We start from the raw sequence: 18746 nt of genomic DNA, 5'->3' as shown, positions 1-18746 counted from the left end.
ATTAGTTCTCGAGTTATGAGAAAATTTGCATTTCATTTGTATGGAACCCCCCCCCCCTCCTAAACAGGGGAGGGGTCATAATTCATCATAGAAAAAATTCTTGCCTTCTGAAACCTCCACATGCCAAATTTGGTTTCATTTGCTTGATTAGTTCTAGAGTTATGAGGAAATTTGTATTTCATTTGTATGAGAGCCCTCCTCCCTCTTAAAAGGGGAAGGGGTCTCAGTACACCATAGAAAAAATTCTTACCTCCAAAAACCCTCACATGCCAAATTTGGTTCCTTTTGCTTCATTAGTTCTCGAGTTATGAGGAAATTTGTATATTATTTGTATTGGAGCCCCCCCCCCCCTCCTATATAGGGGAGGGGTCATAATCCACAATAGAAAATATTCTTGCCTTCTGAAACCTCCACATGCTAAATTTGGTTCCATTTGCTTGATAAGTTCTAGAGTTATGAGGAAATTTGTTTTTCATTTGTATGGGAGCCCCCCTCTTAGAAGGGGAAGGGGTCTCAGTACACCACAGAAAAAAATTCTGCCTTTTGAAACCCCCACATGCCAAATTTGGTACGATTTGCTTGATTAGTTCTCGAGTTTTGAGGTTATTAGTGTTTCATTTGTATAGGAGCCCCCTCTTACGCCCTCCTTAAAATTGCTTTCTTCCCCCCCCCCCCATAAAATTGCTGGTCATTTAATCTATCCAACGACATATAAATTGTTCAGTTTCATCCAGTAGTTCAGTAGTTATTAGCATTTGAAATCTTTCATTCAAACGTTATACTTCTATTTTCGTTTTCACAAAGTGCTACCCAGTCCCAGATAGTAAACAAAGACGTAGTCCTACGTCAAAATAACGCAATGATCATGGTTATGCACACTGTTAAAAATACTTATATAAAGAAAAATGCGCAGAATTAGGTGCGGTCACGGTATACCTATACAAATGGATTTCTGTCTGTCTGTCCGTATGTTCCTTATAGAATCGAAAACTACTAAATCGATCGGCGTTAAAATTTGCAGTGGGGCCAGTGAAGGTTCTTATGATAGTTAGAGGGGGGCTCCCATACAAATGCAACACAAATTTCTGCATAACTCGAGAACTAATCAACCAAATTTGGCATGTGAAGGTTTTTGGAGGCAAGAATTATTTATATCAGTGGTGCCCAAGCATAGGCATGGTGCGGGCCAAATCAGATCGCTATTGATTGCCGCGGGCCGCATTATTCTCTGGCCATTCCTGTATATAACAAAATGTAAAACCATTTACTAGGAATCCCCACAAGATTTAAACCGCAAAGCATTCAGTTGCACAAATGCACGAGGTATTACGACTAAACTGAGTGACTCTTATGTCATCAAACAATTTTCTCATAATTCCACCATCTTTCACATCAGTCCGCGGGCCGCACGAATCATCTTGAAGGGCCATATGCGGCCCGCGGGCCGCAGTTTGGCCTTCACTGATTTATATGGTGTATTAGGAAACCTCCCCACTTTAGGAGGGGGGTTTCTTATACAAATGAAATACAAATTTCCTTATAACTCGAGAACTAATTAATCAAATGGAACCATATTTGGCATGTGGGTGTTTTCGAAGCATGAATTTTTTCTATGATGAATGAGGACCCCTTACCTTTTTAGGAGGGAGCTCCCATACAAATGAAATACAAATTTCTTCATAACTCCAGAACTATCAATCAAATGGACCAAATTAAGTATGTGGGTGTTTTTATAAGCAATTTTTTTCTATGGTGCATTGAGACCCCTCCCCTCTTTAGGAGGAGAATTATATCCCCTCCCCCTTCAATAGTGGGGGCTCCTATATAAATAAAATACAAATATCCTCATCCTTTTTGTTTTTTTTTTGCTCTTGAAAAATTTGTCACATTAAACACTTTGTATCCAGCACAAATTTAGACTTCCGAAAAAACGGCAAACGATTTTTCTACCGTGCCGTACATTAAACCTGTGCGCTGTATAGCGGGCCCTATTCTCACAGTCACCTCACCTAAATTTTTCAGGTGAGGTGACAATTTGCGATTCTCACAGTCACCTATAGGTGACCCCGCTCACCATGTCTCATATGCTATACAACTCACTAATTTCGACACTAGGTTTAATGTACGGTACGGAAAAAAAATCGTTTGTCCAAGGGGTCGGACACTCAGCACATAGTGCCCCGGCACTGCAGAGATAGCAAACGGCACACCTCTAAAGCCTTATAAAAATAACATTTATAGGGCTTTACACACCTCCGGTTCAATTTTACATATGAAATGGGAGCACTGCCAGTTGTCAAAATCATCTCGCACGGTTGCCAGATCTATCAGATTTTAACGAATTTAACAAATCTTCCAGTTCGGCACTTTCGGTACAGCACCGGCACAGTTCGGTTCGTTTCAAGTCGCCTAACATAAAAACGGCTGTGCCGAGTGACCGACCCCTTGCGTTTGTCGTTTTTTCGGAAGTCTAATTTAGTGCTGGCGACACAATACTTCCAATTTATTCACAGTTATATTGATCTGTGTTATTCCAATTGCGTATGAAGGTACATTACTGTATGTTACAACAGTGGGGGATTTTTACTCGTTTTACATTAAAGTTACGTTTGATTTGATTTCAGCTTTAAAATGCTTTAGCTTCATGCTTTAAAATGCTCCTTACTTCTTGCTAGTCCTAGTGACAGTATCGTGAATCGCTTTGGCGACGTATTTCACATTGTTTTTTTATGAAAATTGCACATACTGATTCAGTCAGTCTATAGCAAGCAGATGCTGTATCCTTTAATCTGGATTTCTACTGGTTCTGCAAAACGAAAAACAATATTAATCAATTTTTAACAGATAAAAAACCCCTCACCATTGAGACCCATAGAGAACATGCCAAACTGTTTGGTGTAATGCTCGTAAGTTTCGGGTTTCTTCAGCACTATTAACCATCGTACAGCTTTCCGCATGGCAATGATACGGGAACTCATCGTTTTCATGCATTCCATCCATTCGGCTCGCAGAGCGGCATCACTCAATACCCAACTGACAACGCTACTTCCAAAGGTCGGCGGTTCGGCGTACATTCCGCGAATCGGAAGCGTGATTTGCAATGCTTCTGCTGCATTGAACAACCGTCAGATTTCCGATACGTATATCTGTAACGATAAAAACATGAATTATAATTTATGCTAAACGTACAAAAGGAAATACATACTGTACAAGCGAAAAAGTTTAGCATAACTCTGAGCTCAGCGAAACCTTGTTCAACAAAACATCGTCCCGCAAATGCATCCTTGTTCAGGTCACAGCTGACAAATCCCTGGTAGGCCGACTCGAAGAAAGGAAACAGCTTCTACTGTTTTACATACGTCAACAATCTGCTTCACTGTTCTTGCGTCAGATTGATATCAGTTAGGTTTGTAAGCGCATAATGAAGAATATGACTGCTGCTCCCATGCCTTCAAATAGACAATCATATCATATCGAAATCGATTCTGAATTTCTTCAGATTCCAGTAACATTCAGTTCAGTTTTGCGAAACCAGCATACACCAATACTTTTTCATGGTTATTCATCATGTCAGCAACGAGTAGAAAGTGGTTCGCTTCAATATATGCGACAGGACCCACTGGCAAAGCACCGATTGTTGACAGGGTTTGCACTGTTGCATTTTATTTTGTTGCTGATTATTGTCTCCCAATCGTCTGCCAATAGTATTGTGATGGTAGCATTTGTCACAGGCACTGGCAGGTATTTGTGATTCAAACTGCCATCGGTCACAATTGCTCTCGCTTTTTTCTCTACCGGAAAGAGTAATGAATTTCCTTGAAATTATTTTCCCAATAAAACTGTTATAAGTAGCATAAACTATATAATTATGATTGAATCGTTACTAGATGGATTTTTTCCTTTCGCGGAACCTACCTCCAACTCTCAGCTTGACCTTGTGTGGATTACAATCGCAAGCATTCACGCAAGCTTTGTTCAGTACGAAAACCTCCACTACTATTTCAGCGATTTCAGCAAACAGGCTTATTTGGGTTGCAAAATTATAAAATTCTCTTCGTTAGCACTGCTTTGACGGCACCGAACTGCGAATTGTATATAATCAGTTTTATTTTCACTTTTGAACAGAATAGAATAATAGGAGGTTGTGAAAGCTACATTAAAGTTCCAAAACATTTTTCTTATTTTCACTTTTTGACAGTACTTAACCTGTCATTTCGGATGACATGTCGCACACATACTGACAAAAATATTTAAAACAGAGTTATATCCGTGTTTCAGATTCGGTCAAAAGTAGAACAGAACTGTCGAGCAGTTGTAAATTCGTTTCAAAAAAGAGCTCGAAAAGTAGAACTGCAACTCAGCATTGCGGATGAGCAGTTTCAGTTGTAGTTATAAAGTAGACCAGGCCATACAAAATATAACAGCGTTGCGAACGGCCTAATTCAGTGCTTAGCGGTTACCTGATGGGTGGTTACTTGGGTAGGCTTTTACGTAAACAGTGTTGTGTTTTGGTTCGTTGTTCGTATCCAAAGTAAATTGATATATACCAGGTATGTGACCATCAAGGGTTGCATTAGTGTGTGTAGAAAGAAGAAGAAATAGTTCTGAAATATGGTGGAACTTGCATGAAAATTAAAACTAAATTAATTGTAATTAATGAATGCAGCTATATTATTCCAGAGAAATATTTGAACATTTACAATGAAATGTAAGGAATATATTTTAAAGTCATTTGCACTTGTAGCCTTCTTTATTATACGTAAAAAATTTGAGAACATGGATGACTACAAGGGGTCGGACACTCAGCACATTGTGCCCAGGCACTCCAGAGATATCAAGCGGCACACGTCTAAAGCCCTATAAAAATAACATTTATATGGCTTTACACACCTCCGGTTCAATGTTACAGATGAAATGGGACCACTGCCAGTTGTCAAAATAATCTCGCACGGTTGCCAGATCTATCAGATTAGAACGAATTTAACAAATCTTGCAGTTCGGCACTTTCGGTACAGCACCCAAGCAGCACTTGCAACATCTTCCACGTGGCTATTAAGTCTTGTTTAAATTGCAAAAAACTTCACCGGTTACAGTATTGAAACACGCAACAAATAAGCAACTTCATGTTATTAATATGTTGGATTCAGGTTATCCAATACTTATACTGGCTGTCACAAATATATTAGTCTATATCTAGTAACATGAAACTTCATCGCAACATCGTGTCATTATAATGCCATCGCTAAACAATAATGTCACATGATGTTGCATCATGTTGATTACGGCATATTGTTAAATAAAATGTAACCAAACAAATACAATCAATGTAACATCATATTCTGCCATATTTTGATGTAGGACTACGTCTTACAGCAAGTTTTGAGATAGGGTGTCATTCCAAAAAATCGAAAAACGCGAGCGTCACGAAAAATGAAAGGTTTTGAGCGCTAATAACTCAGCGGTTTTCCGATCGATTTTCGATATTCTTACACCAATCCATCGGAAAATTTTCTAAGAATTGACTCAAATGAAGAAAAGTATGGATTCTTGATGTTGAACTATTGAAAAATTGAAAATAATGAACCTATGTTTTACCAGAATTCTCGCTTCGTCATTGGTTGGAAGATTCTATACGATGATCTAAACCTATACCAATTTGATATCTGTGCTTGGGAAGTAAGCCAAAACAAGTGACAAAGTTTCCTCATTTCAACAAGATTTCTTAACACCGCGGTTCAACCTAGACCATTTTGATGTCCTTGCTTGGGAAGTACGGCAGAGAGAGTGACAAAGCCCCCTCGTGCCAACAGATTTCTTACGAACGCGATTAAACCTAGTCCAATTTGATGTCTGTGTTAGGGAAGTGTGCCAGAAAAAATGACACAAGTTCGTAGTCCCAATAGATCGCAAATTCTTAACTGCGTGACGATTAAACCTCGGCGAATTTGATATCTGTGTTGGAAAAATGTGCTACAGCTGTAGTGTTCGGTTATAATACGGTTCTGTATGAATACGCATGCTTGCCGTTTCATTAGAAGTGTAGTGAAAAGATGTGCTGTTGATAAAATACGATTGAATTTGTGAAATCACTTCAACGTGGGAAACCATGGATAATTAAAACAATTTTTAATTTCAGTAAGGTAGCAGGAAAGCAATAGTTTGTGGTCTTGATTTTGTTAAATTGTTTTCAAATGCACAATCTTTTGAGAATTGAACGTATGCAATGTTACTACTTTGATAAATGTTACATACAACGCATGTATAGCATGTATATATGTTACATATAGCATGTATACATGAAGAATCGAATGATTACAAGCATGAATACATGCTACTATCACTATACAAAGAGACTTACGTAGTCCTGCGTCACCTATATATGCGGTCTTGTCTTGTACACAACCCCTCTGATTTTTTATGAAAAAATATTTTTCAACGAAGGAATGTTTTTATTTTAACAATAATTACACGAACATTCATCAGGAATCCATGGCATTTACTAAAATATTATTTGATTGCAGTATCTAGTTCGATTTTACACCGCATTTTTCCATCGTAAACGAATTCTTAATCTGGCTGGGTTAATTCTTTAAACTTGAAAATAAATAAATTAATACCCAGGTAACCAATAAGCATTTCCAATGCAATTTAAATGCAAGCCAATAAGCATTTAAGTTGCCTTAAATGCTACTTAAATGCTATTTTGGCAAAATATGCGGCTACTTTACTGCTAGCCCTCTTATAGTGCTGGCAATGCTTATTTGCAGCTAGTTACCGACAAGAAGATTTTAAATCGAATTATGGATGCCAATTTACAACAGTTATGCAGTCAAAAGGCTGATAAACAGCAACCTGCAGTATAAAACGCAAGGGATGCTAATAAATGATTGATTTACTGCTTATACTAATGCTTATTGGTTACCTGGGTAACTTTCACGAGGCGCATCAAATAATACAAAGCAAAATTATATTTTGCACGATAAATTTTGAATGGCATGGAGATTAGCTCATAATAGGCCCAAAAAACTAAAGTCGCATTAAGAATATTATTGCAAATTGCATCAAAAACGCGAAATGCAAAAATCTTGCAAACAGTTTACAAGTAAAATGCTACCAGCGAGCTGTCAAATATTTATGTCAACTTATTGCACGTGTCAATCCCAATAAATTGACATGAATAATTGACGGCTCACTGCTGGAATTTTGCTTGCAAAATGTTTGCAAGTTTCTTGCATTTCGCGTTTTTGATGCAATTTGCAATAATATAAATAATTTTCGTCTTGGAGCCCTGAGAGGAAATCCCGGTTCCCGCTAAACATAATTCGTGATGAAGTTGCTCATACCCAGGTAACCAATAAGCATTTCCAATGCAATTTAAATGCAAGCCAATAAGCATTTAAGTTGCCTTAAATGCTACTTAAATGCTATTTTGGCAAAATATGCGGCTACTTTACTGCTAGCCCTCTTATAGTGCTGGCAATGCTTATTTGCAGCTAGTTACCGACAAGAAGATTTTAAATCGAATTATGGATGCCAATTTACAACAGTTATGCAGTCAAAAGGCTGATAAACAGCAACCTGCAGTATAAAACGCCAGGGATGCTAATAAATGATTGATTTACTGCTTATACTAATGCTTATTGGTTACCTGGGTAATTGTTTGGTTTTTGTGCGAGGAAAAAAGAGAAGAAAGTATTTTTGTTTTTGTTTTCACGCAAGTTTTGACAACGCGGCATAGGATTTCGTGGGAGTGCGAACAGGCTTAAAATCTCTTTTAGTATCGTAGTCGCAAGTTTTGACAACGCGACATAGGATTTCGTGTGAGTGCGAACAGGCATAAAATCTCTTTTAGTGTCGTAGTCGCGAATACCTGCTTGTATTTAGATAACGCGCATTGGTTTTTGTGCGAGAAAAAAAGAGAAGGAAGTATTTTTGTTTATGTTTTCACGCAAGTTTTGACAACGCGGCATAGGATTTCGTGGGAGTGCGAACAGGCTTAAAATCTCTTTTAGTATCGTAGTCGCGAATGGATAGATAACGCGAATTGATGTTCCATAAAACATCTGTGTAACTAGAGTGACTATATACAGAGTGGCGACAATGTCAAAATTGGAATGATAATTATCTGTCAGTGTCATTCCAATCGAGCAGACAACCTATCCAACGCGTATGCAGGAAAGAGAAAGAAAAACCTAGGATAAGCCGCATTGCATACATTTGGGATGACTTGGCGCCACTCTGTATATAGTCACTCTATGTGTAACAATTGGTTGCATATAGGCTCCACCTCTTGCGCTTTTTCAATCACATAACAGTTCGATAAAGGTAACTGATGCGAACTTTTACCATATTTGAATGTTTCAATTAGAGTTGCGTAACCCTTCATGCAACAAATGGTGCTGCTTGGGCATCGGCACAGTTCGGCTTGTTTCAAGTCGCCTAACATAAAAACGGCTGTGCTGAGTGACCGACCCCTTGGATGACTAACTATTTCGATGTGCAATTGAAAAATGAATTAATGTTTCTAATATTGTCAATTGCAAGGAAAATTGTACCATCCAAAGTGCGATATCGCTCATAAAAGTGCTATTTTGCATTAAATCGTTTCGGTATCTTCAGCACACTTATTGCTTGGAAGATAATGAAAAAGTGCGCCGAAGATACCGAACCGATTTAATGCAGAATAGCACTTTTATGAGCGATATCGCACTTTGGATGGTACAATTTTCCTTGCAATTGACAATACTTCACGATCAATACGGTATAAGGTTGCTTAAATTAAAACACGTTCCATCCAACATTTTGCTTGCATGATGCTCTTGAATATCTGCCTTTGATGTCTTCTTTTAAAAAATAGTTTTATTCGAATAGATGCTTGTGCTACTGCTTGAAAATCCTTAAGTTGAAGTCACTGTTCCAAGATGATACCTTTTTATCATAAATTTATCCGTCTCAACACTACGTAGAAAACCATAAAAAGTAATCTTAGATTGCTACAAAACGGTCTTAAAAGATAATTAACACTTTAAAAGCTTATCAGAAATCAGACGAAAAATATCGCGGGCGGATAACAATGTTGCTCATGCTGCTTATTGAACAATCATGTCCGAGCATTTTAAAAAAAATCTTTTTTGTTTTACTACTTGTAGGAAAGCGATATAACGACATTTCTTTGAGATATCTTGATACCGTTTTGACGAAAAAATTACCGCTTGCAATTTGGAATGTTGCACTTCATTGTATTCATGAAAATACATACTAGATATAATGTTCTAAGCATAAACATAAAAACTGTGAGAGAAAAAATAGACAAATTTTGCGTATCCAACGATTTTTTAAAAAATCAGAGGGGTTGTGTACAAGACACAACCGCATATACAGGTGACGCAGGACTACGTAAGTCTCTTTGTAGTGATAGTGGCATTTATTCATCTTGTAATCATTCGATTCTTCATGTATACATGCTATATGCAACATATATACATGCTACGTGCGTTGTATGTAATGTCAAGAACACAAACAATTGCTTTTCTGCTACCTTTCTGAAATTAAAGATTGTTTCTATTATCCATGGTCTCCCACGTTGAAGGAATTTTACCAATTCAATCCTATTTTACCAACAGCACATCTTTTCACTACACTTCTAATGAAACGGCAAGCATGCGTATTCATACAGAGTCGTATTGTAACCAGTGGTTGGAGAATTCGCGAAAAAGTGATCGTTTGAATCGATGAACATCCCTCATGAACACACACTATTCGCCTGCCTCGTCGATAATGCATGCATCAGCTTAGAATTTTATCACGAACAGTACCTCAATGTTGTCGTGAACCGAAGTGACTGGCTTGCGTTCATCCACTGCTGCTGCTAAGCCGTAAGCCGAAAGGTCCGCGCTGGTGGGTATCAGCCACCTTTTGCTGCGGCACTTTCGGACCAGCTATCAGTATTGCCACTGATTGTCCTGCCTGCTGCTGCTGCTCCAGTGGATGTCCGTCCTGCTGCTGATGTTGCTTCTCCAACGTTCGTCACAAGAATGAGGGTCCGTGCGGGTGGCGTCCGTTTATATAGTATCGCTCGGCAGCTGACGCGCCGTTGCCATATTGGACTATAATACGTTGCATTGACAGTGTTGTCAGAGGAGACCGATGTGAATCGCTTTATTATTTTTTTTGTTCATGATGTTTATTCATCATTAATTATTATTATTATTCTTATCTCCCACAAATGTGAACATCAGAATTCGTTCAAAAATTGAATATTGAACATTGAGTGTGTTCGATTTATCGGATATAGAATGTCCGGGGCAGTGTTGCCACATGTACAGATTTATCTGGAAAAGTACAGATTTTTCCGATTTTTTTGGTACAGATTCTGTACGGTACAGATTACAGATTTTTGTCAAAAAGTACAGATAGGTACAGATTTTTTTAGGTGTCAAAAACTCATTTTTTTTCAATATTGTTACTCGAAATCAATAGAGTAGCACCTCTTGGCATGAATGCAAACAAAACAAAATGTATCTATGTTTAAATTTAACAAGAGTATGTATAAATATCATTATAGAAATAAGTAATTTGTTTAAAGCTAACAAACCAGGTTTTTCTATGCAACAAACAAACTTAGTGGTACCGATTTTGGTACAGATTTTTGAAAGCAAACGTACAGATGAAAAAGGTTTATTTACCTCCCAGTACAGATGAATATGTGGCAACACTGGTCCGGGGACGCCGGAAAGTATTCAAAATAATATTACCACGAAAAGAGAATAGTTTAAACTAGTGTTAGTGGCTTTACAAGCAGCAGAAAGCAGTAATTTGCACTTTTGCGTTGCTCACGATATTCGTATATTCAGCGATGCTATGAAGCGTGAGTGTATGATGCTCATTGTTATAGGCGAATTGAACCACTCGCGTAGCTGTTTTATCATGATAAAAACCGTTTGCCGATGCTCGGCGTATCTATTCATTTTGCGAGTTTTCCAACCTCTGATTGTAACCGAACACTACAGCTGTAGCACATTTTTCCAACACAGATATCAAATTCACCGAGGTTTAACCGTCTCGCGGTAAAGAATTTGCGATCTGTTGGGACAACGAACTTGTCATTTTTTCTGGCACACTTCCCTAACACAGACATCAAATCGGACTAGGTTTAATCGCGTTCGTAAGAAATCTGTTGGCACGAGGGGGCTTTATCACTCTCTCTGGAGTACTTCCCAAGCAAGGACATCAAAATGGTCTAGGTTGAACCGCCGTGTTAAGAAATCTTGTTGAAATGAGGAAGCTTTGTCACTTGTTTTGGCTTACTTCCCAAGCACAGATATCAAATTGGTATAGGTTTAGATCATCGTAAAGAATCTTCCAACCAATCACTAAACGAGAATTCTGGTAAAACATAGGTTCATTATTTTCAATTTTTCAATAGTTCAACATCAAGAATCCATACTTTTCTTTATTTGAGTCAATTCTTGGAAGATTTTTCGATCGATTGGTGTAAGAATATTGAAAATCGATCGGAAAACCGCTGAGCTATTAGCGCTCAAAACCTTTCATTTTTCGTGACGCTCGCATTTTTCGATTTTTTGGAATGACACCCTATCTCAAAACTTGCCGTAAGACGTAGTCCTACGTCAAAAAATTAACTAATTTTCCATACAAAATGCTCGAAATCTCAGAACTAGTGTAGATGTGTTAGTGCAAAGTGTATATGACAGCTCGCATTGTCATATACCTGGTATATATCAATTTACTTTGGTACATCCTTTTTATCTTCCCTCTCTGTTATGCTTATATGGCGTACTTTGTTGACGTTTCAAGATTGCTTTTTGTTATTTTCTTTTTCGGTTAGAATTGAACCGCCAGCCAATCTGTCGATAGGAATAGGAATAGAGGAGTAGGGCAACGCCTTTACCAGTTGATCCAAGGGGTCGGACACTCAGCACATTGTGCCCAGGCACTCCAGAGATATCAAGCGGCACACCTCTAAAGCCCTATAAAAATAACATTTATATGGCTTTACACACCTCCGGTTCAATGTTACAGATGAAATGGGAGCACTGCCAGTTGTCAAAATCATCTCGCACGGTTGCCAGATCTATCAGATTAGAACGAATTTAACAAATCTTGCAGTTCGGCACTTTCGGTACAGCATCAGCACAGTTCGGCTTGTTTCAAGTCGCCTAACATAAAAACGGCTGTGCTGAGTGACCGACCCCTTGGGAAAACATCTAGAATTTAGATGGTATTATCAATTTCCCACCCTTTCGTACGCGATGAATTATAACCGTTGCGGGCGAAACCGTCGCCAGAATCGTCGCGGGGGCAAGAATCATTTATTTTGTCAAGTAAATCAATAGCTTACGTGCTAGACAAGCATAATATATACTTATTACTTAAATACAGTCAAGCAGATTCTTTCTGCGACGATTTAAAGCTATCTAAAAAAGCGAGCAGCGCGTTTTGTTACCAAAGAAACGGGCAATATCAATCGATAAACAAAGCAAAGCCTTGGATATAATTTCCTTTGAGACTGGACCCTTGTTTACCGACAGACTTTACAGCAAGTTATTAGCGTACAGGGCAATTACGAGGTTAATGCAACAATTCTAGTGACTCTTGATTGACTGCCCAGCCGAGAGTTTAACATATAATGACTGGCATATTAGGCCAGTATATACATTTAAAGGGTTTCATGCAAGGGGTCGGTCACTCAGCACAGCCGTTTTTATGTTAGGCGACTTGAGACGAGCCGAACTGTGCCGATGCTGTACCGAAAGTGCCGAACTGCAAGATTTGTTAAATTCGTTATAATCTGATAGATCTGGCAACCGTGCTAGATGATTTTGACAACTGACAGCGCTCCCATTTCATATACGTAAAATTGAACCGGAGGTGTGTAAAGCCCTATAAATGTTATTTTTATAAGGCTTTAGAGGTGTGCCGCTTGATATCTCTGAAGTGCCGCGGTACAATGTGCTGAGTGTCCGACCCCTTGGGTTTCATGTTTGACCTGTAGGAATAATTCATTAATAAACTGCTAAATCTAGGCGAAATCTGCTGATATGGTAACGTTGCTTTTCTGGTGTCATCGAACGGATTGATTGTGTGTTCACTTTCCGTTTTGCGTCCGTTTTTAAATTTGCCCAGGTAACCAATAAGCATTTCCAATGCAATTTAAATGCAAGCCAATAAGCATTTAAGTTGCCTTAAATGCTATTTTGGCAAAATATGCGGCTACTTTACTGCTAGCCCTCTTATAGTGCTGGCAATGCTTATTTGCAGCTAGTTACCGACAAGAAGATTTTAAATCGAATTATGGATGCCAATTTACAACAGTTATGCAGTCAAAAGGCTGATAAACAGCAACCTGCAGTATAAAATGCCAGGGATGCTAATAAATGATTGATTTACTGCTTATACTAATGCTTATTGGTTACCTGGGTAGTATAAAACGGATCAAACGGATAACTAGACGTAAACTCCAACGCTACCATAAAGTATTAATTGTGCGCAGCCCTTTACACATCCGACTCGGTTGTCAGCTTGAGCCCATCTATGAAGCTGTCAGCTTGGGCCCGCTCTATGTTGGCTACGTTTTTTTTGTATAGGTTGGTATTGGAAGTGTCATTCCCGTGGAGATTCCCCTTTTGATGAATCTCAGGCACACACACATGGATGGTAAAATGGTTGAATAATGCGCTCCAGAATTACCACGAAGTTCCACAGCCTCTTATTTAGCAACTCCTATCTCTACCTCCTCCTGGTACCATCCGGGATACGCTCCTTAGTGGAAATCGGACAACCGGTGGAAACTAGGGTCGTATGCGGACAGAGAAGGGGGCACTCATGCGAAGGCTGAGTGTAAACTCTCCGCCTGCAAATGACGGATCTCGGTAGAAGCATGTTCGATGAACCTGAAAATACCGAGAACCGGAGAAGAGGGTCCAAAGCCCCCAAAGGAGGATGGTTTTAATAGCTATTATCCATGACTAAAAGTAAAAACATGAATGGATAAACCCCTAATCCAAGGTGTCATGCGACCCGTGCCGAGGGATGAATGGTGGGGGGGGTTCTATAAATACTCAGCCTCAAACGGAGCCTGTGGAGTACCAGAGCGCCCTCCACAGTAATCAGCCCTTACCGCATCATGAGGGGCTCTGATGTGGCGGACTTTTCTTTCCCCTCAACTCGTGGGATTCTTATGGAAGACAAAATCAAAAATACAACAAGTGTGGATACGGTGGAAAACCCGTTCGCTAGAGGAGGCATCCAGCGTTCTCCACCAAGGGTGGAGGAGGATGCAACTAGGAGCGTGGCAAAGGCAGCGGTATGCCTACCACGCCGGACACAGCGATGAACGGCCCAGCGCTTATCAGGGCGATGGAGAAAAATAGAGACGCTGTACCTAAAGTGGTAGCAGTGTCACAGCAGCTCGATGTAATAATCGAGTTTACGTCAGGTCGCGGCAATTTCTCCAAGGACCTGAAGCAGAGCTTGCTCATGCTTCGGAGAACCTTGAATGCAGCGACCAAAACGCACAACGACCTCGTGGCGCGTGCAGGAGAGGTTAAGAAGGTGACCGTGAAGGTGTCGAAGGCAGTACAAACGGACGCTTGCCCGTTGACGGAGTGTCGTAACGCGGCCCAGGAGGCTACGGAAAGCGCTACCAGCAGCGGTAAGGCATCCGCCAAGCGCCCGAGACAGTCCCCGGGGGATAGCACCCCTGGCGGACCGAAAAAACGCCTGATCGGTAAAAGCCCTCAGGCTAGCGGGTTGGCAGAGCTAACCGATAAACCAGCGGGAAGCTCCAAGACAGGTGGCCCGTGGACCGAGGTTAGGGCCAAGAGAAAAGGCGGAGGAGGCTCCAGTAAAAAAACTGCTCCACCTAAACCGGCAAGAAAGCGAGCGAAGAAGAGCGACGCTCTTATCCTGAAAACCGACGGGTCGAAATACTCGGAGGTTCTGAAGGCCATGAGAGGAGACGCCCTACTCAAGGATCTGGGCGCGGACGTACGGAGCATCCGCCGCTCACGCACGGGCGATATGATCTTCGAGTTAAAGAAGGACGCCACAAAGAAGAGTTCCGCATACAAGTCCATAGCGGAAGGAGTGCTCGGGGACGGAGTGCAGGTACGTGCTCTCACACAAGAAGTGACTCTCCAGCTTAAGAACCTGGACGAGATCACCGAAGTGCGTGAGGTCGTACAAGCTCTCAAAGAGCAAAGTGGAGTGGTGGTGGCAACCGAGGCGGTTCGCCTACGCAAGGGTCCGGCCGGGACCCAGGTAGCCACCATACGACTTCCGCTGACTGACGGAAACAAAGCCCTGAAAGCTGCTAGGCTAAAAGTGGGGTGGTTGGTATGCCCACTGAGCGTGTTCAAGCAGTCGGAAGCTTGCTTCCGGTGTTTCGAGCACGGACATAAAGCCTGGAACTGCAAGGGGCCAGATAGGAGCCAGTTGTACAGGAGATGTGGCAGTGCTGGCCATAAAGCAAAGGACTGCGCGGAGCCTCCCAAGTGCCAGATCTGTACCGGTAAACGGGACGCAAAGCACGTAACGGGAGGTCCAAGGTGCCCGGCCGGTGTGCCGGCGACTAAGCCACGTTCATAGTGCAAGTGACACAACTCAACCTGAACCACTGCAGCACGGCTCAGCAGCTGTTACACTAAGCAGTTTCTGAGTCAGCAATGGACATTGCCATAGTCTCGAATCCATATCGCGTCCCTGCCGGAAACGGCAACTGGGTCTCGGATAGGTCTGCGACGGCGGCTATTTGGACGACAAGCAGGTTCCCGGTTCAGGAGGTTGTGTCAACTGCAGACGAGGGATTTGCGGTTGCCAAAGTGGGTGGAGTGTTCTACTGCAGTTGTTATGCTCCGCCGAGTTGGTCTATCGAGCAGTTTACGCGGATGGTAGACCGAGTATCAGTTGTGCTGACTGGTTTAAGGCCGGTGGTTGTGGCGGGCGACTTTAACGCTTGGGCGGTAGAGTGGGGAAGTCGTCGCACGAACCATAGGGGTCGGATTCTGCTTGAAGCTCTGGCAAAGCTTAACGTAGATCTGGCCAACGTCGGCAACACAAGTACCTTCAGTAGGAACGGTGCGGAGTCTATCATCGACGTGACTTTCGGCAGTCCTGGTCTGATAGGAGACTGGAGGGTAGATAATGGCTACACTCACAGTGACCATCAGGCGGTCCGCTATGGTGTCGGTCAGATAACGAGGCGGCAGGCGGCGAGTAGGGCCAACACTCCAACCATCCGTGGATGGAAGACATCATACTTCGATCCCGAAGTATTTGTGGAAGCGATCCGGAGAGAGTGCGGTGATCGTGGTATGCCCGATCCGAACGCTGATCATTTGGTTGAGGTACTGTCGCGATCGTGTGACGCTACCATGCCTAGGAAAAGTCGACCTAGGTATGGCAGGTCACCGGCTTACTGGTGGACAGATGAAATTGCGGAACTCCGCGGAGCGTGCTTTCGTGCGAGGAGAATTATGCAAAGAGCTCGTTCGGATGAAGGCAGGGCTGAATGTCGAGTAGCACTTGTTGCTGCACGCGCAGCGCTTAAGAGCGGGATAAAAACTAGTAAACGAGACTGCTTCGAAAGGTTATGTGCTAGTGCCAATGCGAACCCGTGGGGTGATGCCTACAGAGTCGTAATGGCAAAGACCAAGGGTGTGATGGCGCCCGCTGAGCAATCGCCAGAGATGCTGGAGCGGATCATCGAGGGCCTCTTTCCGTGCTACGAGCCAAGGCCCTGTCCCCAGGCCGCTGAGTCGTCCCACGGCCGACGTTCCAGTATCTCAGACCATAGCGTAGGATGGTCGGCCTCCCAGCCGAACATCCAAAGTAACGTGGGTGACGGCGGTTTGGAGGTCGGGGAGGAAGTGACGGTTACGAACGAGGAACTCATTGATATCGCTAAATCCCTAAAGGTGAGCAAGGCACCGGGGCCAGACGGTATCCCGAATATGGCCATTAAAGCGGCTATTTTAGAGGCTCCCGAATTATTCGGGGCAGTAATGAATAGATGCCTGGAAGCTGGCCACTTCCCGGACAGATGGAAGCGACAGAACCTGGTCCTATTGCCGAAGCCGGGAAAACCTCCGGGTGTCTCCTCGTCATATAGGCCGATCTGTCTACTCGATACTGCCAGCAAGGTGCTGGAGAGGGTTATCCTCAACAGACTCGTACAGTACACGGAGGGTACAAACGGTCTGTCAAGGAACCAATTCGACTTCCGAAAAGGCAAATCTACGGTGGATGCCATCTTGTCTGTCACTAAGACAGCCGAGGCGGCAATCCAGCCCAAGAGGACAGGTATTCGTTATTGCGCAGTTGTCACGCTCGACGTGAGAAATGCGTTTAATAGCGCTAGCTGGGACTCCATAGCCAGCTCGCTTCGGAACGTCCAAGTGCCGGTGTCGGTCGCTGTACAGAATTCTGGAAAATTATTTCCAGAATCGTGTTACTATGCTACAACACGGACTAGGGTCAGAAATGCGTTCCAATCACCTAAGGGGTTCCGCAAGGTTCCATACTGGGCCCGGTGTTGAAGCTAAAGTTCCCGGTAGGTGTGGTGATAGTTGGCTTTGCGGACGATATCACCTTGGAAGTCTATGGTGAATCTATCAGAGAGGTTGAGCTGACGGCTGCCCACTCTATAAGCATTGTTGAAGATTGGATGCGATCCAGGAAACTGGAGCTAGCGCATCATAAAACGGAGGTTATCGTGGTGAACAACCGCAAGTCGGTACAGCAAGCAAAGATCAGCATCGGGGACTGCACTATTTCGTCAACGCGGTCCTTAAAACTTCTGGGAGCCATGGTCGCCGACAAGCTCAAGTTCGGTAGCCACGTCGACTATGCCTGCAAGAAGGCTTCCACAGCTATTTCGGCATTGTCTCGTATGATGTCTAATAGCTCTGCGGTATATGGCAGCAAGCGAAGGCTTTCAGCCAACGTGGTCCAGTCCATACTCAGGTATGGCGGGCCGGAGTGGTCATCGGCGTTAGGTACCAAAAGCTATCTAGCCAAGCTGGAAAGCACCTATCGTCTCATGTGCTTAAGAGTGGCGAGTGCGTACCGCACAGTTTCACATGACGCAATCTGCGTCTTAGCGGATATGATGCCTATTGGTATCATCATCAGCGAGGACGTAGAGTGCTTCAACCAACGTGTAACTAGAGGCATACGGAGTACCACAAGATCGGCCTCGATGATCACATGGCAGCGGGCATGGTCTGATTCCACAAAAGGCCGGTGGACACATAGACTTATCCCGGAACTATCCGGATGGGTCAACAGGCGCCATGGCGAAGTCAACTTCCACCTGACACAGATTCTGTCAGGGCATGGTTGTTTTAGATAGTATCTGCACAAATTTGGGCATGCGGAGTCCCCCGAGTGTCCCGAATGCGCGGACGTTGAGGAAACTGCAGAACATGCTTTCTTCATATGCCCTCGTTTCGCGGGCGTGAGAAGCAACATAATGGCAGTTAGCGGACAGGACACTACTCCGGATAACTTAGTCCAAAGGATGTGTTCTAGCTCGGACGTCTCGGGTGCGGTCAATGCGGCTGATACCCAGATCGTACTTGAGCTGCAAAACCGCTGGAAAGCCGATCAACGGCGAATAAACAGCCTAACTACCATAGTCCAGTAGTTATCTAAGAGCGTGCGTTAAGCACAATAGCCCCTCCCTGAAGTAATACCTGTTGTGTATCTTTGATCATTTTCGAACA

At 42.6% G+C, this 18746-nt stretch overlaps 1 pseudogene; it reads right to left on the bottom strand.

Annotated features, from left to right (window-relative positions):
• Positions 1–2661: 2661 nt before the first annotated feature.
• LOC128745954 (aspartate aminotransferase, cytoplasmic-like) lies at positions 2662–18737 on the bottom strand (annotated as a pseudogene).
• Between the last annotated feature and the right edge of the window lie 9 nt (positions 18738–18746).

Source organism: Sabethes cyaneus, chromosome 1 (assembly GCF_943734655.1).
Source record: "Sabethes cyaneus chromosome 1, idSabCyanKW18_F2, whole genome shotgun sequence".
Classification (NCBI taxonomy): Eukaryota; Metazoa; Arthropoda; class Insecta; order Diptera; family Culicidae; genus Sabethes; species Sabethes cyaneus.
Note: the sequence above shows the minus strand (reverse complement) of the source record. Positions and strands in the feature narration are given on the sequence as shown.